A 25,607-nucleotide genomic window follows, 5' to 3' on the forward strand; every position below is an offset into this window, starting at 1 on the left:
CCCTGCGAAGCTGGGCCTCTGGATCGCCTGGTTCCCAAATAAGAGAGTATTCCTAATAATGAAATAAAGGAGGGCAGGCCACATTCTTATCTCTACAGTGAGGTAATGAAAATAAATGTGATTTTCGCAGCTCAGGAAAACCTGGGCCTGTTTGTTACCCCACGACGCTTCTCCTTGTCCCTGGCGTTTGCTTGCGGCTGGCTTGGCTTTATGGTGTAGCTTCACCTTCTGGGGCTTTCTGTCCTGGGATTTTACATGGAGACAGAGTCTCTTGGAATTGGGGTTTTACCCAATGCTGCTTCTGTGTACAGAGGAACCTTCATGGCAGGTCCCTGGCCACGTGCTACCTGCGATGTGTTTCGAAGGAGGTGGGTGTAGCTTGCCTCCTCTTTGTGGAGAAGTCTGAGCTCTGGTTTTCATATATTAAGAGAGTCGAGAAGCCTGGGCGGTTTTGGAACTCGTGACCCTAACTCAGGGCAAAGAGCTGACCTACTTTGGGGGTAACAAACTTCCACCGACAGGCTCTTCCTATGAATGGAGACGGCTTTTTAATTCTTTCTCTCTATCTTAGAAAAAAATCAATGGAAAAATAGTTTCTCTTCGCCTACCCGTTCGTTGTCTCTCAAATTCCATAATCACTTTCTGAGATTGCTTAATACAACATTGATTTGAGTTGTTCAACTGGCCATCGGGAGTTCTATGACTGGGAAGTGTGGAATATTTGCAACCTCATATTTCATGTTATATTAGTCGAAAACATATTTTTAAGATGTAGATTATTAATGACACAATAAAATCTCATTAGCGGAGGGTGTTGATAGATGTGGTTTATCTAACATTAAGCTGAAATTGGCATCTTGAGGGAAGTATCAAGATTCTGTGATCCCAGACACTGATATTGAACAAGCCAGGGCCAGGAGCAATCCGCTATTGATTAGACAGTGCAAGTAATTATATTTACCGAGCCGTTTTATTGGGTGGGGCAGAAGGTGAGGTGGTTCTTCTTTAAAGAAGAGAGAGAGAAATCAACAAAGACGTTGTCGGCAGAAGCCCCAGAGCCAGTGTGATTTTCTCGGGCTTTACTCACAGTCTTGCCCTGGTCTTAATCATTATTTAGAAATGCCACATATGCTGGAAGGTTCCTGGTGGTTTCCTTTGTCCAAACACATGTGTTTCCTGGCAGTCTCCCAGTATGTCTAGTAGTAGGGCTAAGCCTTTGCATTTTATTCCTAACCTCTACCCTTGTCCATCACTGACATTACTAGCACACCACAACCCACAAGTGCTGTCTCCGTGACCAACACCAACAACTCCAGCAGCATTCATATGACCATTCATTGTCACCATCACAAATAGTATCATCACCATGGCCACCATTATGATTATAATACCAGCGCCATCATCACCACCACCAGGACCAGTACCAGCAATGGTACCCCCCCCAACGACCCCCACTATGGTCACTACTATTATCACTGCTGTTACCTACACCACCACCACTAATAATCCAACCTTGAACACTGCCATGACTGCCATGACCACCATAAACACCATGACCACCATAACCATCATGACCGCCATGACCGCCATGACTGCCATGCTCCAACCTGCTCAGTTTGACAGTCATGACTTTGAATTCCTGCTCTGCCACTGTGTCCCCTCATCGGTATTTTCACCTGACTCAGAGGGTTGTGATAAGGTGCCAGTGAGTTAAAATGAGCTAATGTCTATACATCCTGTAGCATACAGCAGACATTTCATACATAGAGGGCTGGGCCCTGTCTTTGAGGAAATATTATGAATTCTTAGCTTTTTTGTGCCTGATGCCTTTTTCTAACTTAAGGGAGATTATGGGTTTGGCCATTGATTGCTTCCTTCCATCCTCTGGGTTCTTCAGTTCTGTGGCTGAATTATTTGTAAAAAACCTTTCAGTCGTCAGAAGTACAACCGTCCCAATCTTATCTTCATCCTCAACTCACGTCCCTCGCATGCCTCGATCCTGTCCTACCCCACCCCGTATCACAAACAGGTCATGCACCTGCCCTCCAAACATGAAAGCTATGGAAGCAACTGTTGGCTGAAAGGTCCATGTGCCTAACAGGTGCTCAGGGCTCCACGGGTATTCTATCATCTTCTCTTATTTTCTCTATTCTATGATCATGTCCACCTCCCTAGAGGGAGGTGTCCTCTCTTGGCTAGGTGTCTACAGTGGGTTTCTAGCTGATCTCATCCCTTCCCAGTCTTGTCCACTATGGAAGGTTGATGGAAGAATGGTCCTACTTCTTTCCTCCTGCCTCCTCCTTCTTTCCTCCTGCCTGTGTTTGCATACTTTGCAATGGGACTTGGCAGGTCCTTCTCTACAAAAGGTGGGGTCTGTTTCCCTGTCTCTGAAATCTGCCCTTATGACTTATTTGGTCAGTAGAATGTGACTGAAGCAAGGATGTGGAGTCCTGATGACTCAAGGAGCTTTACCTATATATCTGCTCTTCCTTTTGGGGGTCACATGGAGCACGGAATTCAACCCAGCCCAAGCCATCCTAGCCAGCCAGGTCCCACCAGTCTGCAAGTTGGCTGCAGATACATGGACAGGCCCAAGCAGGATCAGCCCAGCCCAGCTGACCCCTAGGCTTGTGAAAAATGAGAAATCAAATGCTATCCCTAACAGAAACAATGTTGTAAACCACTAAATTTGGCGGGCGCTTCGTTACACAACACTGTAGTAACACTCGATAGCTGATACACTCCCTCCCATGTGTTCTCTATCCAGCATTCAGTGCAATCTTCTCACAACAGAAGGCCGATCAGGCACCTGTCCTGCCTCATGTCATCCTTCAGTAGCTTCCCATCTCTTTTGGGATGGAACCCAAACTAGAACATGGCATGTGGTCCCCTGTGTCTCTGGTCTCTGCCTGGGCCATGGGTCTTATTTCACATATCATTCCTGCTGACTTCTCCACCCCAGGGAGGAAATGTCCTTCCCACTCTTTGAATGACCAAAGTTCCTTTGCTGCCTCTGGGTGACTCTAGATGCTGTTCCTTCTGCCTGATGTTCTTTCCACTCACTTCCTCAAAACTGTTACTCTCCTCATTGCTAACTCCCTTCCTTCTTGTCTCAGCTCAAATGCCCTCTTTCAGAGAGGCCTTCCTGACATCCTATCTCAAGTAGGTCTGCCTTGTCCATCACAACCCCTAGTTCATGTCCTTTGTAATAACAATTCCAGCCCAGAAGTCAAGATTTTCCCCTGATGGGGATCTGTCTCTCTCCCTAGAAGCCTCATGAAGGCAGGGGCTTTATAATCTACATATCATGGATTTGTCAGTGTTTCAGTTAGAATCTGAATCAGAGCAGGCACTCAATAACCAATTTTTCTATCCCCACAAAAGTAATAACCATATCAGATATCACCCTAAGTGATTTACATGTATTAATCTAGTTAATCTTTACAGCAACCCCGAGGTAGGTACCACTGTGATCCCATTACATAAATGAGAATGTGGAAACATGAAGGGGTTAAGCAAACTGTCCAAAGACACAGCTAGAAGCTGGTGTTGTCAGGATATGAACCCAGTTGCCCCACCACCAACATCCGAGCCCTTGGCCACCCTGTTACACTGTCCTTGTGGGCTGGTACCATTGTACTTCTACTTTACATGGGAGGAAACCTGAGCTTTGGAAGCTCAGACCCCTTGTGTCAGGGTACAGGTTGGAGGTAGGAGAGTGTCCCAGCCTGACTGAAAGTCAGGACTGACATTGTTCAGTCTGTCCTTTCCCTCCCTTTAAAAGCCCACATTACATAGCTTCTTATGAAGGGAATCATATTTTTAATCTCGTCCTGAAGCTTGGTCTTATTAATCTAAGGAGATTCTACTTATGAATGTGCAGGCCTTAATTTGGTAGCTCAAATGGACTATGTGAGCCCATGGCTGGTATACCAGCATCAAGAGAGGCCAGAAAGCGGTCACCAGAGGTGGGGGATCATCACCATCATTAAGATGACAGATATTGGACAAAGCATGGAAAGAAGAGGGAGAGAGTAACACCTCAAATGCTTCTGGCCCGAAGAGAAAATGAAAGACACCTAGTTCTTAACAGTCCACCATTTATGGCTTCCCGGAACCAAGCTAGAGATTACCTCGTTATTGATAAGCCTTAACACTCCTGGTCAATGTTCCTGGTGGGTTTGAGAGGCACCTGCCCTGCAGGATGGCGGTGTACGCTCAAAGCCATGGTGGAACATGGCCGTGAACGGAAAGCCGTCCTTTCCATGGGACACGCCCTCTGTCCTCCCAGAGAACCAGACCTTTACCCCACTTCTGGCCGGGCCGGGGAGGGACATGTCCCTTCTTTCCAGGCTCTGGAAACCTCACACCAAACACAGGTCCCCCTACCATTGCCCCTGATGGGAAGAGGAACTCAGATAAAGGAAACAGATACATATCTGTGCTTGGAGAGCTTTGTTTCCACACATGATATATGGTTCCGGAGGAGGAGGGAGAAAACAAATAATTGTGTCTCCTCACCCCCGACATGTCTTTAGTAGGGCCGCGGGGGAGTGGAGATGCTGGAGATTAGCGGTGACCTCAAAATAGGTACCCCGTACAGGAAAAGTGTCTGAAGTTTATCTATTGTTAAGTGAGATAATTTATCATCGCCAAAGGTTAAGGAGCAATCCCAGTCCTTTCCTTCTTCGGGAACAGAGATTTATAAGATGGTGCCCAAATTTAGACATGGAGGCAGTGTTGGCAGAAACGTTCCCCAAAGGCTGATGGCTTCTGTGCGTTTGAAGCCAAGTCATTCACGGAGCTAATTTGAGGCTCTCCTTGGAAACTATATTTGCTTTCTGAGTGCATGGTGAGTTTTCATTTGGGCTCTGACCAGCTGACAGCTATGCAAGCTTGTAGATACCAGTAATTGAATATAGATAACCTTGATGGGTGACCTCGTCAGAGCCAGGCCTGACTGCTTCCCATTGTTCCTGGTTTTGCCAGTTGATACTACAGCTGCTGGATGAATTTATATATTAAGAATTCGCTGCCGTGGGAATTGCTTATCGTTCCCGGGTCTCTCCCGTAAGCTTCTATTTACTTGACGTGGTGGGCTGGGAATAAAAGCCGTGATTTGACTGTTCGCTATTAGTGACAGAGAAGAGTGTGTTGGAAGAGCTTTATTAATTTCTGAAAACAAAGGGGGAGGGGTGTCACAGCTTTGGCTTGACACAAATCGTGGGGAGAGGCTCTTGTCTCGCTGAGCTGCTGGTGGCTGTCTGAGGTTGGTTCACAGCCATCTTTTTAGGATCAGTTTAGCTTAAATGCAGAGTCTGAAGCCAGCTTGGGGGTCGTCGCCAGCGTGACGCTCTTGTGCTTTAAGGGAAATGTTGGAAGAAGTTCAGAATTTATGGTTAATTCAGGGAGATGCTTTAAGACATCTGTAAGTGGGAAAGGTGGCTATGATCCTGGCGGGGGGTGGTGGTGAGGGGAGAGCAGGTCACAGGCCCACATAATCAGTGGGTGAAGAGGGGGGTACAAATTAGGCCAGTGTTTGCTCCTGGCTGCTTGGATAGTTAAGCAGACGGACGCTTGTCATCGGAACGTCACCGTGGGACTCTCCACGGCGGGCTCTGCAGCTCCCTGACTTTCTTCTTTCTACTTTTCTGAATTGTTGAAAGGTCAACAGTGAACACGGATCACTTTCTGTCATCAGGAAAAAAAAAGATGAAACCGTTGAGAAGAATCTTTTCTAGAAACCACATTTTCTGGCCTTCTGGAAGCTGATCTGTATTTCTCTGGGCTTCCTTCCGTGGCTTTGAACTTGGCAGCCGGTGCAGAGGGTGTTAGGAAGAGACCAGGGCCTGTGTCCCCCTCGTTAGAGGGGCGGGGGTCAGAGGGCGGCACCGCGGACAGAGGAGGAGGCCGGACAGGTGCGAGATGCGGAATAGCCTAGACATCTAGCTCGTGATGTGTTGGCTGCTAATGACGCGGGGTGCCTTCGGGGGTCTGGGCTGGAAATGGTGCGGGCGGGAGCTCCTGGGGCCCTCGCTGCCAAGCAGCTGTGTGTCACTGCTCAGCTGAGGGGATCAGCCTTTGATGCTTTCAACATCAGAACATCAGAGCTCCTCTTCATCCTAAGAAGGAAGGTTCGGGTTAGTCAGCCAGGGCAAATAGCTCAAGGGAAATTTCATTTTCCCTTTGTCGGGCCCTCTGCTTTTATGTGCTGGGCTGTACACTGTGGCTACCACACGGGGAGAAGAAGGCTCGCCGGACCCAGGCACATGCAGCCAATTTGGGGCCCAGGTGGAGAGAAGGGGAGCAGCTCAGCACTGGGGGTTTTCCAGAGAGCCCAGAGAAGAGGTCACTGCAGGCTTGATGTTACCTCTCTAGTATGTCCTCTGCTTGTGGACTGGCTGGGGAATTTTTCCGCCCTGGCCAGTCCAACCGGTCTGGCTTCCCTTCCCAACAAGGACAGCCCTGTTCGTGTCTTCACTACTCTTGCAAGGAAGGGAATGAAGGGTACGCAAGGTGCCAGCAGCCAGCCAGCACCTTCCACCAGCACCTATGGCATGTGCAGCCAGATGTCTCGGATTTGTATCCAACCCTGGTGTTCATTAGCTCTCCAACCCTAAGCGATGACTGCATCCTTCTCTTGCCTTAGTTTTCTCCTCTGTGAAACAGACAGTGTTGGTATCAACCCCGCTGGGTTGTTGTGAAGTTCTGGTGAGACAAAGAAGCAGGCGGCGCTCCCCTCTCTGCCTGGAACTATGAAGGACTCCATCCACATCGGCCATCACTGAAAACATCCATCTGACATCCATTTGAACACAGTCCAGAAACCCTCAATATTTTAACAGCAGCTTCCAGGGATGGCTGCTTATTCCAACGGTGGAAATAATGTTTATTAACCCAAACTGGGATTTCAAAAAAATTAATACATCTGAGCCAACATTAGCTCCATCTCCAAATGGCTATTATTTTTTAAGGATTTTATTTATTTATTTGAGAGAGAGAGGTGGAGGGGCACAGGGGGAGGGGGAGGGAGAGAGAATCCCGAGCAGACTCGGGGCTGAGTGCAGAGCTGGATGCGGGGCTGGATCCCATGACCCTGAGATCAGGACCTGAGCTGAAACAGAGAGTAGGCTGCTTAACCCACTGAGCCACCCAGGCGTCTCTCCAAATGGGTGGCGAACACTTTGTAATTCTGGAGAATGAGCTCTCTTCATTGGAAGGAGCTACACTGGGACTCAATTCTTGGAAGTTTAAATTCTCCTGGCTAAGGCAGGGCCTGGGGACAGCTGGCAGTGTTAGTGTGGGTTGGGCGTGAGAGAAGAGAGAGCAGGAGTTACACCAGTATGAAAGTCAAGCCGGAGATCAGAGGTCCTTCAGATCAGGGAGAAGTGATGGTCAGAGGCAGGATGTTGGCAAGGAAGGAGGAACCACGAGACTATGAGGTCCTGGCAGGCCATAGTCTGTAATCTAGGAGGTCTTCTAGTGGGCTAGTTTGGATGATGAGGCAGCTTCTGAAGTGAGCTTGACCTTCGGCTTGAAATGATTTACCTCCAGAATGCTTAATAATCTCTGTGAGATTTGGAAGTCCCAGGTATTGGCAGGAAGGCATTATAGAGTGTTGCATGACTGCAAAGGACCTGAGGCAGGCTGAGAAGCTTCACAGGGGATATTGCCACAGAGGACCTCGGCCGCCTCCTCTTGGGAGCCCAACATGGCATCAGGATGTGGGTTCTGAGAGCTAAACCATAGGAACTGTGGCCAAAAGGATCTGAAGGTCTTCCCACTCTCGGGGCCATGTAAGCATGAAAATCCTATATTTACCACTTGAGATGATTCATTCACCCAACCAAAAAATATTTATTGAATACCATCAATGTGTAAGGAACTAGGCCAGGTGCTGGAAATAATTGTTCTCTAGGATAGAAAAAATTCCCAGCATAACCTGCAGCCTCACACCCAAGGCTTTAGTATGCCAAAGGTCATGGAGACAGCTATTCAAAAATGCAGACTTCAGGGCTGGGCTCAAGGGATTCTGATCCAATGAGTTGAACATGGACCCTGGGCATTTATTTGCATTTTGAATGAGTACAAATTTTGCCCACAGAGACCAAGGAGCCATGGTGTTTCTGTTTGTCCATCCATCTATCATGTCTGTTTGTCCATCCATCATTTACTGAGCACCCAGGAGGTGCCAAGCACTGGGTTGGGTGCTGGGACTGGGAAGAATGCATGCCTTTGCCAGAAAGTTGCTCGTGGCTATTAAGAAAAGGTTGACCTCAATGACCATAGTGATTCCTAGAGTTTCATATTCTATAATCTTTAAAAGGGTGCTTTCAAAAAAAAAAAAATCTAGCACAGGAGATAGGAATGCATTCTCTGGTCACTAGCCTATTAGATCCAATTGTTGTACAGAGGTTATAATGAACAAAACTACACTAAGAGGCAGGCGGTCTTGCAAGCTTTACACATGCTTTACACATACTTTACATAAACGTTAGCCTTTGCCACAACTTTATGAAGCTAGTGTTATGAACATTCCCATTTTACAGGTACGGAAATGGAGACTTCAGATGGTCTTACAGCTAGGAAGTGGCAAGCGGGGATTTGAACCCAAGGAATCTGACTTCAGAGTTGACACAATTAACTATGACAGGATTTCCCAACGCAATGTGCTATCGCTATAGTTCTGAGGCTGAAAAATACTGCCTTGGAACAAGTCATTCCGATAGTTATTCTGACACTGGGTCTACACCATCAGAGGAGAAAAGATCTGGTATTTTTCGACTTGTATTTTAAAGAATCTAGAGCAATGTTCTTTCCTTAGGTGCCAAGCCGGGCGTGAGAGGGCTTGCCCGAGAAATGAGAAGGCTTGACCTCACAAAAAGCTGATCCAAATGTTGCATTCCCCTAACAGCTGCAAATCTCAAGTTTGAAAAATGTATTTGAACTGGCAAAACACAAAGAGCTTGATAATATCAGAATATTAGCAAGGATATGGGGAAATAGCGACTCCCATACACTACTGATGTGTGGAAATAGGTTGAACCATCTTGGAGGGCAATTTTGGCAATATCTAGTCAAATTTCAGTATGCCATGACCTGGGACTGTGCAAGTCCACTTCTAAATATGTCCATGTATGACCGAGGTGATGGGCAAAAGCATATTCCTAGAGCATTAGACAAACTGGAGACAACCTAAATACCTACCCATAAGAGAGATGGTGGAAAAGAAGGTTGCAGCACATGGAACCCTTCCAGCAAGATCTCACTTGCTACCTCACACCCATGGCTGGAGGAACTATTTCTGATGTTAAGAAGCCTAATGTTTAGAGACCTGGGATGGGACCCAGATTGCCTGCAGTGAGTCTCAGCTCCTTCCTTTACTTACAGTGAGATCTTGGGCAATCACAAGGGATTTATTTCCTCATGTGTGTTCAGTGTCCTCATCTATGAAACAGGAATAATGACAACAGCCCCTTGCCTATGGGGTGGTTATGAAGACACAAGGGCATTAATGCAAGGCGCTGTCCTAGAATGGTGCATGTTCCATGGTGCTGGCTGTGGAGTCTTGCAGGGTAGCCTCCGTAAACATTGAGATGGGATGAGAGGAGGAGGAGAATGGTTGGCTATGACTTGCGTCTATCCCAGATATCCCTCAGAAAGAAAAACAAACAACAACAAGAACAACAACCAAGAATAAAGTTCTGAGAAAGGAACTTGGCCGGTGGGAACTACATTGAAGATCTGATCCTTACTTGCCAACTTGATGAGCTAACCTTGTAGTCAGGAAAGTGGTTAGAGAAATGATGGGTCATGGCCTCTGATAGAAGGGAAGGGGTGATCAAGAAATAAGCTCTTATGTTGGAAACCAGGTTTCAGGGGTTCAGCACAGAGGTGTGGGTGTTGATCGGGGGCAAACATGGTGGCTGTGCACCGCACTTGACCATGGTGAAACTAACAGAAGTTTAATTCCTCCGGGGCAGAGATGGTGTCATGGCAAGCTCTTCCATTCTGGCTGCAATGCCAACATCTTTTGTCATCCTGAGAGTTTGAAACATTGTTCAGGACTTTCCCACAGTGAGGGAGATGTTTTTATTCCAGTCCCCAGTGAATCTGTTGGATCCAACAGAAACGCTGCTGCCCCCGCAAATGTCCCTGAACTCCCGTCTCCAAATGTGAGCTTTTCCTCGGTGAGCTGGCTACGGCTCCCTGCAGCTTTGCCTCCTGATCCCTGGCGGCTTCTGAAGACCCACAAAGGAGATTTCTAAATACTCAGCAATTAGCAATGTCTCTCATAAAACCCACGAGCACGGAGCGGCGAGGAGATGGCGTTTTATTTTGCCGAAATGCGCCCGGGCTTCGTCCTCGGTGATAAATGACAGATCCTTTGGAGTATTAAAGTCGCGGCGCACCTCCGGTTCCAGCCCCGAGACCTCCGCTCTGCCATGAAGCAATTTTCGTTTCAGTGGAAGATATAAGAGTCACGTTCCAAACTGCTGCTGAATAATTCCCAGCGTCCGCAGAGATGCCCGCACAGCCACTGTGCTCTGTTTACCAACACAATTAAACCTCGACCGTTCCCAGCTGCAGTACAAATATAATCTTATCTCCTTAATGTCAGCCGATTAAGTCATCGGGACTGCAAAAACGGCAAACAGATATTAATAACCCGCCGAGAAGTGAGCCATTTCAGTGAAGTAGAATATCGTGGCGGCTTCCTAGACCCGAAGGCGGAAAAGTTCACACCTTCCTGATACCGCTATAAAACACTGCAACATTACAACTTTCCAACCATATCTAAAAGGCCAATTTAGGTTTATTCCCATCCGAGCTTATGGCCATGGTTCAGCAGGTGTAAAACCGGTAATAGCCGCCGTCCGGCTCTGGGTGGATACCAGCACAGATGTGTTCAGTCAAATGACTAATTGAAAACCTTAGACAAAATCAGCGGCCTGGCCATTCTGCCTGCATAATAAAACAGTGCTGATAAAGGCAGCGGAGAAAAAAAAAAAATCACCCATCTCATCATCAGTGCCATTAACAATCATGAGTAAAGATGAAAACAACGCATGGTTTATTCTGCAAATGAAGGCATATAACTAGATGGTTTCCCAGGGGCCCATTACCCTTTTTAATAATACATCAAGGAGCCTGAGCAAACAGTTTGTATGTGCAAACCAAACAGAGCAAACTATTTACAGTTATCGCATACGGAGACAACTCCCAGCACTCTGGATTTAACAAATTTATAAAGGTACATAACATGATAGCTATTAGCAAAATTAAAAGAGAGCCATTATAGACTTACAGTCTGCCATGCTCGCTCACCAGTCAAGAAGCAACCCGGCACCAACTTTCAATTCAGAAGGATTTCACCCCCACCTTTTTTTCCCCCCTCCTTTCCTCCAAGAGAGCAGCCCGACTTGGACTCAAATTATGTGCATGAATAATAAAATACCATCTAATTAAAAACTGTAGTTAAATATGCAAAAATTAATGGTAATGAGATTGGGTAATGCCTCCGAGTATAGGCACTCCATGAATTACTCACAACAGCTCCTTTGCCTGACCTGAACAGGGGATAACGGGAGCGTCTTTGAACACTCTTGGTCCCGGCACCCCACAGGGCTCCGTGATGTTTCACACATGCTCACAACCAGGGCATCGAATGGCCAGCTTGGGTGGAATGTGGTCCGGCCAGAACATTTTCTTCCCGTCCTTGGAGTAGCAGGGACGGGGATGCTTTTGGTGGACATTGTGCAAAAAACTGGGCAGAGGAGGGGGACCAAGGCAAGGGCTTGTCATCTCAAGGCAATGAGGGTCTTTTGCAAAGTGATGATGGCTAGACAGATTCCTAGTAATAAGAAGCAGGTGGAAAGGTCTATTTTTGGACTCATTTAAGGTTGTTTCCCTACAAGCTGTCCAGAGCCTACTTACCTTCCTGCTCACCAATGCAAGATTCTGTCCCACCCCGTTTGGTACCAGATCATTCTGAGAGAGCATCCCTATGCCGACACCAATGCCTAGGACAAGGGCTGCTACCAGAAACTCCTCCCGAGAGAGCAACCTCCCTTTCTCCCATGCAGTCTCAGAAGACTTTGCTATGTTGTCAACACAAGCTACTGACCCCATAGTCCTCAGCCCGTTTCAAGGAGGTCTCCCCTTTGCTTTTAAGTCCCCTTGGTACTTGACCACACCTTTGGGACTGAGTCAGCTTCCTAAACGTATGTCGTGACATTTGTTTTAGACAGAGGAGACTAGATCCCACCCATCACTTCTGCTTAGAGCTTCTGAATCTCAACTCCCCCGATCTCTATCCTCCCATTTCTTCACAGCTTGTGACTCTGCTTGAGGACAGTTGATGACATACCAAAGGACAGCAACCTTCAAGAGGAGAATGGGATCTTGGTGTGGTAAACAATTTCAGACTCACTCGATATGATCCCCATTTTTGTCTTTTCATCTATTGAAATAGAGTCTGACATGCTGAGAAGCAAGTATTTCTTTGGAGGAGGTATTTCTCATCAAGATAAGCCTAATGGCAAACTTTCCTATCAGCACCTTCTGGAATATGCCTGTGTCATCCCGCTTATGATAAGGGTTTCTTGTCAAGTGAGTAGGTATTTGAGCTAATTGATACCTTCTCAACTACTCTCGACACCAGCGGGTTCAGCAGCTATGCAAAAGAATAGTTGTGATGTTGGCATGGTGGCAATTTCCTTCCCAGTCAACCAACCTGAAACTGTTCTGAGATTTGTATTGTAGCGCTTGGGGCTTGTGAGAAAATGGTGACCTTGATTTGCCTCCCCCCACCTCCTTTTAAAAAATTTCTCCTGTTGTAGAAGTCTGGATTTCTTCCCTTCTGTCTCACAGGTTCTACTTGACTTTCTCCGTCGGTAGCCACGTTTCAATGGTGAAAGCATGGTGATAAGAATTTCTGGTGTTTGACAAGGCCAAGGTACAAAGTTGGACTGGCGAGCCTGTTGAAAATCCTTGGACAAATCCTTTTTAAGGATAGGTGCCTAATATGTAGGTTCTTTGTCGATAGACTGATTGATTGACTTGTCATTTACTTCTTCCAAATGAATGGGATCCGAGGATTCGGCTGAGTGTACAATCACTAATGTCATCCAGTCTGGTGTCCGTGCTTCAGCTTTGCCACTTGCTAGTTCTCTCACCAATATACTAGTTCAATGTACTCATCTATAAGTAGAGATCATTGTAACATCTCTGTCATAGAGTTCTGGTGTTGATTCAATAAGATAGTGTACCTAAAGCACTTAGCACAAATCTAAGCTCATAGTAAACAGTCAACGAATAGTAGCTATACTGTGTAACAGTAACGACCACAATGATAATAATTACCAGGACTGCTTCTCCATACAATCACTTAAAACAGTATAGGAAAACCAGAGAGAAAAAGTTAGGGGTGAGTCAAGAAGCTTTGGGCCAAGGGAAGAAGTAGATATACTGAGAATAAACATAGTAATTATCACATGTATAGTTTTCAACGTGTATTGATGTACATTAGTCAAAGTAACTAAGAGTTAAGATACTTTTGACAACAAAAGTAGAGTGCACAATTATCAATGACTTAAAAGTCTAAGACATCGGTTGTCTTATATAGCGAGAAGACCAGAAATTTACAGGGTTGAGTGTTCAGGAGTTCCTTGATTCCAGGGTTGACTTCCCTGTAAATCTTTTGGCTTCTCCTTATGGTTTCAAGATGGATGCCCAGCTCCAGCTCTTTCATGTCCCCACAAAACTTTGTCCCAAAGAAGAAAGGCTTGGGGGCAGGAGATGGGGATGATTTTTCTCCTTACTCATCTCTCATGGAGGAAATCTTTTCCTGGGCTTCCCAGCAGACTTCTCATTATAACTCATTCAGCAAAACTGAGTCACATGTCCACCTCTGAAGCAATCTCAGGGAAAGGAGAACGGGGCCATCATATTTGGCCTTGACCAGTGATGACTCCCTTACCAAGGTTGGACCTACCTTTTCCAGCCACATTGCTTTTTGGAAACTGAATAATACAGGACTTCTGTTATCAAGAGAAAAAGTAGAGGATGACTGATAAGTGGGCCATCAAGAATGTCTGCCAAACACTACGGGGGCACATGGAATTATTATCATCACTTGTCAGACATAGAAACTGTGACTTAGACAGGTTAAGTAAATTTTTCAAGGCACATGCAAATTAGAAGTGATAGAACTAGACCTAGAAGTCAGATCTTCAGGCTCCTGATTTACTGTTCATTTCACTACATTTAACTGTTAGGCAGGATCAAATTTGAAACTCTGAGCTCTCTGGCAGACAGAGTGAAAACACCAAGAAGATGAACTTTATAGTTCATCTCAGAGTCTGATCAAAAGGAGCCCTGGAAGTTTATCTGGAGGGAAACATTTTCCTGGCTCTAAGTTCTTGGAGGAATTTATTGCATGGAATCTTACATAAGGAACATAGAAACATAACAGATAATGTAAAAAAAAAATGAGAACTGACAGAGGCTCTTCCACTATGAAAAAGAGGAGTGCTTTTTTTTTTTTTTTTAACATTTTTGCTTTTTGTTAAGATAGACGTGAATGTCATGCTCTCATGGGTGAACCCAGGTTTTGACTAACCTTACAAAATTTGGCAGAGATTTTAGTCTCTATAGTAATGGAACAAATCAAGACTAATAATAGTACATTGGGAACAATTACTCAGAACATTTTTTGGCATAGATAAGCTCAGCTTTGGGTTTTGTGCAATTCCTGGTACATCCATGACCACATCCTTTCTTCTCCTACTCAAAAAGGCCAATGAGTGAGTGAGACTGTTCTGTGGATTACTTTGAACTGACTCTCACTTGTATTTAAGAGTCAATTATTTGCCAAACCTCACCTCTCTTATTAGTTTAATTGTTATGCCTTATTCTGTATACCATGGTCACAAAGCAGACACAGGCCTCCCATGATCTCAGCTCAATATTCAGAAGCACAGTGACCAAATTCACCTCCCCGAGGAGGTGTTTAATTAAAGAGAAAACTCTGACATTCCCGGACGTCTGCCAAGTCCTTGTTCTTTAAAATTACCTTAAATAAATTTGCACACTCTCTCAATAGCTAGACTTTATTCTACTGGAGATGGATCAAGGCTCACTTTCTTGCTGGCTCATGTTCAAAAAAGCCCTGTAATCACCTGCAAAATTAGACTTACATACCCACCTCCTCAAGTCTGTATTGACTTTTTATTCATTCATTTAGAGAGAGGTTGGCCTTCATGGAGAGAGCCCACACAAAACTCAGAGCCACTTACAATCACTGTGGAGATGTCATAAGTCGCCCACTCTCTTGGTTGCTTGGACGAGCCTCTGACCTCATGATCTAGTGATTTGGTTTATGGGTGAGAACAGAAACGTTATTTATTTATTTATTTATTTATTTATTTATTTAGAGGGGAGAAGGGATAGAGAGGGAGAGAGAATCTTAAGCAGACTCCACAGCCAGCACAGAGCCTGTCATGGGACTCGATCTCACAACCATGAGATTAAGACCTGGGTTGAAATCAAGAGCTGGATGCTTAAGCGACTGAGCCACTCGGTCATCTCCAGACACCTCATTTTAAAGAAGTGGCTCTGATTGTGTATCAGGGAGGAAATAGAGTCCTTTCTACCCAGGACAGACAGCATCTGATTCAGTGAAAGTACTGGTCACTCTGGTTATTGAAACACAGAGTAATTATTTAGATATTTCTTTACAGGAATAATGACTATTTCATTTCTGGGGGAAGATGTTCATGAGCACCTGGAGCGAGATGTATCTTATTGGTTAAGGGGAGGCCCTTATGTTGAGAAATTTGAAATTTTCATAAAGGCACAGAGGCATGAAAGTCAATAGATTGGTGGCAAATTGAGAAAAGACAGGGAACTTTGTCCTCCTATTGTATAACTACTCAGCACCTGCTGTGTGTCTGGTACATAGCTCCGTCTCATAGGGGATGTGGCAGGGAATAAGACCTAGCACCTACCACTTGTCCTGAAGATGGTTCCCTAACCTCAGTGCTTGTAAGGGCAGCATAGATGCACGATGCCCGCCAGCCAAGGACTGTGGCGAACACGAGATTCCATACTCTGCTTAAAGGGGTGGACGCTACTCAGCTTCTGTGATGATTTCCATCCAGAAATACAACCCCAGTGTAGCCAGATCATCCCTTTTTATCCAAGGAACTGGAATGGAAAATCTTGTGTAAATTCTCTCTACTTTTCATTGTTACTATCATTTAAATCAAATAAACATGGTGAGGGGGGAGAAAAAACATGCCAGTTTGCTATTCTCCCTGAACTGACTTGTGGGTTTGGCAGCGTGAAAACCACACTCTTAATGGCATTCATTTTCTGTCCATTTTGTCTTGTGAAGAAATTAATTACACTTATGTCAGCCAAAAATACCTTTGGGTCTTTAAATCCTTTCTCTCTCTCTCTCTCTTTTAAGATGAAAGTATTTCTGCCTAATTGACCAGCATCTGTCATTGTGAGATTCTGGCCCTCGTGAGAGATGCTGAGAGGTGGTATGAGGGCTCTCAGCTTATTTCAACTTGATTTCAGCCACCACTTAAGAATTACTTTTCTCCCCATCACATGAGAGCGAGCCTACTGGTTGAAACCTGATGAGAGAGGGGAAGGATGAGAAAGAAGAAGAGAGAGACAGAAAACAGGACTGCCAGAGAGCTGTTAATGGGTAAGCAATGAAACCGAATAGTAAAAGAATTTCTTAATTTTTTCATTCATGTGTTTATTCATTCATAGATCTTTACTGAGCATCTACTATGTGTCAATGTTTATTTTAGGCCTGGATGTGTTGGGTGAGTGGGGCAGATGCAGTCTCTGCCCTCATGAAACTTACATTCTGGCAGGGGTGTGGAAGGGATGGGATATGAACAAATGAATGAATGGGCTCATTACTGACAGTAAGTACTGATGAATTAAATAGGACAGGGTAGTGAAGCCCAAGGAAGGGTTATATTAGTGGGGGTGGCCAGGGAGGTGTCTTTGAGCTAAAACCAGAGCAATGACCAGAAGTCAGCTAGGTATATGAAGATCTACAGAAAGGTGATAAGGGATAAAAGGCAAAAGAACCCAGAATTGAAGACCAGGTCAGTAATTACCACTTGCTTTTCTGGTCCTCTTGGTTAATAATAGGAAAATGTCTCTATTTGGTATTAGTATGTCTTTCTATTAATAACATCTTTCTAATACCTGCTAATCTATCTCTTAAACAAAGAAAGAACAGACCCCAAGCCCAGAGCCTTCAGCAAGCCATAGGAGCTGACCAGCATTAATAATGTTATTTTATTTGTTCTTTGTTTTCATAGTTTCTTTCCACTTTGCAGCAGTGATATAAAATTTTCTTTCTGAATGAACATAGTTAAGTGAAAAGAATGACTCAAATATACAGACAAATATGAATCACACGAGAGCACAGGACTTTTCAGAGTTAAGATCACTGGGTATATTTCTCCCCTTCTGTTCTTTGGAATCACTCCCAAATATCCAGAAGAATGAGAAACCAAAATACAGTCTCCATCTCTACTGACACTAGAGGCCATCTGTGAGGCTTAACCACAATATGTTAAAATGGAAAGCTGATAGATAAGAGATGACCAAGTCAGAATGAGGTTGTGTTGCCACGATGAAAATATGTGGGCTTGGTGAAAGCCTGTGTAACTAACTCTACTGTCTGTTCCTCCCTGTGCCCTTTCTTTGCCTTGTTCCCAAAATGCACCATTGGCCTGATAACCCATAAGCTGAAAATGGAGGGTCAACAATTCATCTATGGGGAACCTGGAGCTAGAGAAAATACATAGGACTGCCCTAGAAAGCTGACCATTCACTATGCTCTCTTAGATGCTCAGGACCCCCCAGTCTATTGCACCATTCCTAAATACAAATTGTCCGCCAAGAATTCACAGGTATTAAAAGAGAACCCCCACCAAGAAAGCCAGAGACCAAACAGGAAATCAGAATAGAGAAATTCTGAGACATCAGAGATAATGCAAGGAATAGAAGAAAATGTCACGGAGTTATAATGAACATTCACAGAGGGATGAGAAATGTATAGCATCCAGGAAGCAAGAACAGGATGCTGTTGGTTTTTAAGTTTTGACCAGAGAATAAGCAAGAAAGGACCCTATAAATTCCAAGTAGGTTTAAAGAAATAATAAATGCAATTGGCAGATTGGAAGGTACAGTTGACAACATCTTTCAGTAATGAAATAAAAAGATAAAAAATGGAAAGATAATATGAAAAAATTACAAGATCTCTTCATGAGGTCTGACATCTGACTATATAGCCTTCTAGAAAGAACAGGGAGAACACAAGATGGAGGAGTGAAATGTATTAAGGAAATAGAGACACCTGGGTGGCTCAGCGGGTTCAGCGTCTGCCTTTGGCTTGGGTCATGATCCTGGAGTCCTGGGATCAAGCCCAGTGTTGGGCTCCCTGCTCAGTGGGAAGTGTGCTTCTCTCTCAGTCTGTGTTCCCTCCCCCACTCATGCTCTCTCTGTCTCAAATAAATAAATGAATAAAATCTTTAAAAACCATATATCAGGGAAATATTCCAGGACTAAAGGACATGAGTTTTGTCATATTGGTTGAGAGGACTCACCCAGAAGTAAACACAGTGAATTTTTACAAGTTCCACCTAAGGCTCAATGGTACATAGTTCAGAAGACAAAATAAAGAGACCCTGAGAATTTCTGAGAGGAAAAAAGAAGTCCTATCCCACACAAAGGACTGGGAAGAAGAAGGGAATCATAGTGTTAACACTGGTAGAAAAGAGATCGAGTCTTTAACATATTGAATAACAACGAGCTTGCAATCTTGAATTCTATATCCAGCCAAAATAGCAGTGTCGGGGTAGAATCAAGACATCTCATGGACAGCATATCTACCTCCCCTGGGCTCTTCCCAGGCAGTGACTGGAGAATGTATTTCATCAAAAAAGAGAGTTTGGGATCCAGGAAATAAATCTAACCTGTGAAAGAAGCAAAAAGAATTCCAGGACGAGGTAATATTTACAGCCATTCACCAGTCCTCAAGGGCAACTGGTGCTGATTGAAGGACAGAGGGTTTCAGGAGGAGAGGCTTTAGGAAAAATAAATTAAGCCAGTAGATGATCTAATATTTTGAACACAGGGATAATTCTATTAAGAAGTTACTGGAGGAGATGGGAAGAAGTTTAAATGGATATTTTAAAAAGCTACTAAGAAAATGAAAAAAAATGAGATAATTGACTCCAATAAAAGATGCACTTTCCAAAAAGGAAACATAATTATGGCATTCCACTAGCCTCAACAGCAAATGATATTTGGACTGTCATAAAAATGAAAATGTTGGATACTGCCTTAATTAGAAAATTATATATGGTCCTGCTGGGAAATCTGAGGGAAAGGAAACAGGGCAGGTGTGTGTGTGTGAGTGAAAAAAAAAGCCAACTTCTTATTTACCGAAGTAGAAAGTCAATATAAAAAGCCTAAAATTAATGAATCAAGAGATAGCTGTATCATCATTTTATCTGTTAGAAGCATGGAGGTTAATGCCTGAAGAAACCACTAAAAGAATTAAAGTGAATGCTTCTGGAGAGGTGGATTGGGGTGAGTAGCCAAAAATGTCCTTCTGTTATAAAACTTTTAGCATTATTTGACTATTTAAATAATGTGCCTTATTACTTTGGAAATGTATAATATGCTTAAAGTAAAAAATATATAGTATGGGTATTTCACAATGGGGTAAAAGCTTCTCATTTTTCCCTATTGCTATTCTCCCATTTTCCTCCACAAGAGAGCCCCAATTTTTCACTGGGCATTTGTCCATCTAGAATAAAGGTTAGGATATCCAGGGTCCCTTGCAGCTAAATATGGCCGTGTGACTTAATTCTTGTCAACCAATGACAAACAGCAGTAGTATATACAGTTCTGAGGTGTGTCATTAAAGGTGTGTCCTTATATAGTTTGAGATGTGTGGCTCTGTTTTTTTGTATCCTCCTACCTCCTGCTAGAGCTCCAGGAGCCATGATGATTTTGGAATGGTGGCCCCACACGGCAGAGCCACAAAACAGAAGAGGCCCGGGTGTCTACTACCACACCATGCCCTGGAGTGACTACTTCCAGAATTCTGGAAAATGAGGGAGACATTCAGTTTGTCTTCTTAAAAGCCATTGTCACTTGGGGACTTTGAAATGAAAACCAGTACAAATCCAACTAATGCACATGAGTATGTCAACCATCATGGCGGGGGCACGCAAATAACTAGATTTGGGGAACACTGACCCAGAGGACATGAGTGAGGGCAGTGGAGAGGGAAGAGCAGCAGAGCAGAGAGCCCTTTCTTGAGGACCAAGAAGAGTCATGTAAGTGGAAGGACCCATGCCTTACATTCTGGTAAGCCCCATTCGAGAATAGAAAGTAGAATTCAAGAGAAGAATTGCTCACTAAGAGTCTGTTAGCGTGACCCACCTACATAGTGCATGAGACTCAGTCCTTGCTTTCAGTGCCTGTGGTCTAGTGGGAACCTGCCAGGTATCCATATAGCTCTGGTGGATTATGAATGATGGTGGCCCCGGCGCAGATCATGATCTGCTCTCTACGTGTCATATGCAGACTCTCACTGAGTCCTCAGGCAACCAACTGTGATGCTGGCACATCTATGAACGTCCCCATTCCAGAGGATGAAACTAGGATTCCAAGAGGTCATCTAAGTTCCCAAGGTCATGCAGGGAGAGTTACTGTCATGCTGAACTACGACACCCAAGGCCAATGATAAAGTGCTAAGTCTGAGATTCAGACAAAGGAAGGGGATGAGATGATATCTGAGCTCGATGGTGCAGCAAGTCTTTGAGCCAGACTGAAAAATTCCAAAAAGTGAAGCTGAAAACAAGAGGAATTCTAAGTGGTTGGAACAGTGTGAGCAAAGGGATAAAGGGTGGAAAACCCCAGGCTGGCTTGGGAAACTGGGAGCAGATGAGTCTAGCTGGGGGAGAGAGTGTTGTGACACAGTGGGGGACGAGGCTGGAAATGCAGGGTGAGCGCCTGGTCCCAGCAACCTCCCACAGAGGCAAGACGCGTGCACCGGTTTCTAAAGGACGCGCATGGTCACTGCGGAAGGCTGCTTTCTTTACTTGCTTTTTGGTTTTTTTTTTTTTTTTTTTCATTAAACCCATCGGATACCTGCACTATATTTAGTTGAAAAGTGACTGCTTCTCCATGAGCATGGATGAAGGCCACCGTTCCAGGGGTGACCTTGGTCCCAATCCCATCATGATCTCTATTCTTTTCTTTTTCTTTTTTCTTTTTTTTTTTTTTAAGATCTTATTTTATTTATTTGAGAGAGAGAGAGAGCATGAGCAGGGGGAAGGGAAAGAGGGAGAGGGAGAAGCAGTCTCCCCACTGAGCAGGGAGCCCGACACGGGGCTCGATCTCAGGACCCTGGGATCATGACCTGGGCCGAAGGCAGACACTTAACTGACTGTGCCACCCAGACACCCCTTGGGGCCTCTATCCTTTATGCTGCTCCTGTGGCAGGATGGCTATGGGGGCCAATGGGATGTTTCCATGCTCCTGCCTTAGATTCTGTTCCTAGAGGAACGATTTCCAGGCAGATCAATGCCCAGAGAGTGCAAGGACCCATCAAACATGTATCTATTCTCAAAATGCTTTCGTGTATCATGACCATCTTGTTTGTCATGAAAGCGTCCCTCCTGTGCATTTTTTGCCAGATAGGAGGAACCGTGTAAGACCCGGAGCCAGCTCAGAGAGGGGCCTTTATTGCCCTGAAACCGGGAAAGGATGGGTTTGGTCCACACAGCCCTCCCCTCCGTGCAGCTAGGACCTGACTCCGGAGCAATTTCGCCAAAGTATCTTTCCCCTTGTTTGCCAGCTTCCATCTGGGCACAGGCTGCCAGTTGGATGGAGGCGTTAACTGCACTTAAAGAATTAAAAGATGAGCCAGGCAGAAAAGGACAGAACTGGCTCAGAGAGCGATCGGGGCAGTGCTGGGAGCAGGCAATGCAGCCTTGGACTCTGTCGATACCAGACGTGTAGCCTGGACCACAGACAGAGGATCCTCGGATCGGGGTGTGTTGAGAACCAGAGAACTCTCCCCGTGGGCCCAAGCCCATCCAAATCATCTTTAAGATCAAATAAAAAGGCTGAGGGGCCCTCCCCTGTGGGAAGCATGGCCCCGCACCAGGAGGACAGAGCCCTGTTTCACTCACTCTGGGGACCTGTGCTGGCTGTCACGCGGCCACCTGCCACCATGCCCTCCTCTCTGCTCAGCACCGTTCCTGTCATCCTCCAATGTGCCATCAGTGCCCTCAGCCCGTTTGCTGTGAGATGCAGCCCCTCTGCAAGTCTCTGAATAATCCATTCTCAGCATGTGTAAGCCCGGAGATACCAAGGGAGGCCCATATATCAGAAGTCTAATGGTTTAAGGGATTTAAATAGTCTACAGAACAGAACATTGTAATCTGTTCTATCCATCCACCCGGCCAAAGAGAACTTCGCAACCATCTCAGAAGGCTTAGTTCTGAGTTCCAGATTCTTAACTCCTCAGTGTTGGGCTAGCAGCTCACTTTCCTTCTCTCGCTGCCCCAGGTCCCTTGCACGTAAGGAGGGGCCTCTCACTCAGGCGTGTGGAGCTCACATTCTGTCTCTGCCCATACTCCACACACACAGCCCAGGGCTGGGCACACAGAGGCCCGGTAACCCTCAGAGACCAAATCTGAGCAGTCCTGGAAATGGGCTTGCCTGCTGTGGAAGGGAAGTTTCTAGCATGTTGGGTCCAGAACTAGCCTCTAAACCAGTGGTTGGCAAACCATGGGCTGTGGCAAATCTGGCCCACCGCCTGTGTGTGTGTGTGTGTGTGTGTGTGTGTGTGTGTGTGTGATCTGTCAACTTCAGAACGTTTTTTCCATTTTTAGATGACTGAAAAACAATCACAGAAGAATAATTTTCAGTGTGAAAATGATGTGGAATTCCCATTGCAGTGTCCATAAATAAAGTCTTCCTGGAATCCAGCCACACTCATTCACCTGCACACCGTCATTAGCTACTTTTGTGCTTCTGGGAGGGAGCTGAACATTTGAGATAGAGACCTTTGGGCCCACAAAGCCCAAATTATTTACTACCTAGCCCTTTGCAGAGGCCGAAGTGTGTGTTACTTCTGACAATTTACTAGACTGTGCAGCCCGTGTAGCCTTGCTTTAATGATTTTTTTAAATTTTAAAAGATTATGGTAAAATGCATACAAAATTTACTATCTTCACCAGTAGGTAAGTATGTAGGTCAGAAGTATTAGGTTATATAGTTGTGCAACTGTCACCATCCATCCCCAGAATGTTTTCATCTTTCCACACCAAAACTGTCCCCATGAAACATCAGCTCCCCATTCCAGCTCCCGCCAGCCCCTGGCAGCCACCATGCTACTTCCTGTAGCCATGCATTTAGCTCTCCTAGGTACCTCAGGTGAGGGCAGGCATATAGTCATTGTCTTTTTGTTCCTGGATTTTTTCACTCAGCACAATGTGCTCAAGGTTCATTCATTTTGGAGCCGGTGTCAGAATTTCCCTCCTTTTTTAAGGCTGAATCATATTCCACTGAATGGACATACCACATTTGTTCATCTGTTCATGCAGGGAAGGGCATGTGGGTTGCTTGCATTGTTGGCGACTGTGAATAATGGGATGAACGTGGGTGTACGAGGCCCCTTTCAGGACCCTGGGAAGGACCCAGTCTTTTGGGGGCACAAGGGAGTGCTTCGTTTTCCCGTGCTTTACAGAGATGGCGTTTTGTGGTTTTTGTTTGTTTGTTTTAAATAAACTCACGACTTCTGTCGAGGAAGTCACTACCGATGGGATAGAAGCAGCAAGAGAACCAGAATGAGAAGTGGAGCCTGGAAATGGGACTGAAAGGCTGCCCTCTTGTGATACAGTCTCCGAGGAGAAGTTGCTTATGGATGAGCAAAGAAAGTAGTTTCTTAAAAAAAAAAAAAAAAAAAAATTTTAGAGTGAGGTTGTGGAGGGGGCAGAGGGAGGGAACCTCAACTTGACTCTGCACTGAATGGGGTGCCAGACGCAGGGCTCCATCTCATCACCCATGATCATGACCTGAGCCAAAATCAACAGTCGGACACTTAGCGGACTGAGCCGCTCAGGCGCCCCCAGACAGTAGTTTCTTGAGGTGGACTCTGTTCCTGGTGAAGGTGCTGTGAAGACTGTTGGAATGACTGCAGAGGACTCAGAACATTGCATGAACTTAGCTGATGAAGCAGAGGCAGGGTTCGAGAGGACAGACTCCAATTCTGAAAGAAGTTCTGCTGCGGGTAAGATACTACCAAATAGCATCGCATGCGGCTGAGACATCATTCGTGAAAGGAAGAGCCAATCCGTGCTGTAAAGGTCATTGCTGTTTCACACCCCAGCTGCCCCAGCATTCAGGAATCACCGCCAGGCAAGACCCTCCCCCAGCAAAAAGATTAGGACTCTTTGAAATCTCCAAAGATGGTTAACGTTTTTAAGCAACAAAGTAGTTTTAAACTAGAATACGTACATTTTTCAGGAATAGTGCTCTTGCATGCTTAATGGACTACAGCAGAGTATAAACACAAATTTTTTATTTTCATTTTTTTATTTTAAAAATTTTAAAATTTTCTTTTTCAAAAATTTTATTTATGTACTGGACGGAGAGAGATGCAGCGAGAAAGCGAGCACAAGCAGAGGGAGTGGGGGAGGGAGAAGGAGGCTTCCTGCTCAGCAGGGAGCCAGATACGGGGCTCGATCCCAGGACTCTGGGATCATGACCTGAGCCAAAGGCAGACGCTTCACCGACTGAGCCACCCAGGCACCTCTAGACACCATTTTTAGACGCACTGGGAACCCAGAACTCTCATCCGACGGGCGTTATTGCCTGTCTAGTCTGGAACGCAAGCTGCAGTGTCCCTGAGGTGTGCCTGTGCCTCGAAGTGGAATTCCTGGATCGTGTGGTAATTCTGCTTAATTTTTGGAGGATCCACCCTCTTGTTTTCCAGAGTGACATTTACCATTCTCACCCACAGCAGGCAGCCTCATTGTTTAAAGCCAAAAAACTCTTGGTGGTGTCTGCCTGACAAAAGAGGCACCCATCTTTAAAAAAAAAAAAAAAATCTAATCTCCCAAGGGCAGTTTTCAACCCTGACTGCACATGAGAATCATCTGGGGAGCTTACAAAAAATAGCAGTGTGTGTGTGTGTGTGTGTGTCGGGCAGGTGGATGGACACTGCAGACCAATGAGATTGGAATTCCTGGGGGTAGAGTCTGGTACAGATATTCTGTCCATTGGCTCAGGTCATTCCCCAAAGCAGCCTGGGTCAGGAGTCACTGCCCTTGGACAATTGGCTGTAGGGCAACTATAGCCAGCTTTTAAAATAACTCGTCTTTCTCCTCTTGCTACATTTGCCTTTCCGAGGACCCAGCTCCAGGAAGCAATAGACATGTCCCTAGAATCATGAGTGGTGTTGGGCATGGAGGTGGTGACACACAGTTTCCTGGTATGATAGCGGGTGTGTTGAAGACAGACGCCATCTGGAGTAGAGA

The sequence above is a fragment of the Enhydra lutris genome, unplaced genomic scaffold (assembly GCF_002288905.1).
Source record: "Enhydra lutris kenyoni isolate GAN:26980312 unplaced genomic scaffold, ASM228890v2 scaffoldscaffold54, whole genome shotgun sequence".
NCBI lineage: Eukaryota > Metazoa > Chordata > Mammalia > Carnivora > Mustelidae > Enhydra > Enhydra lutris.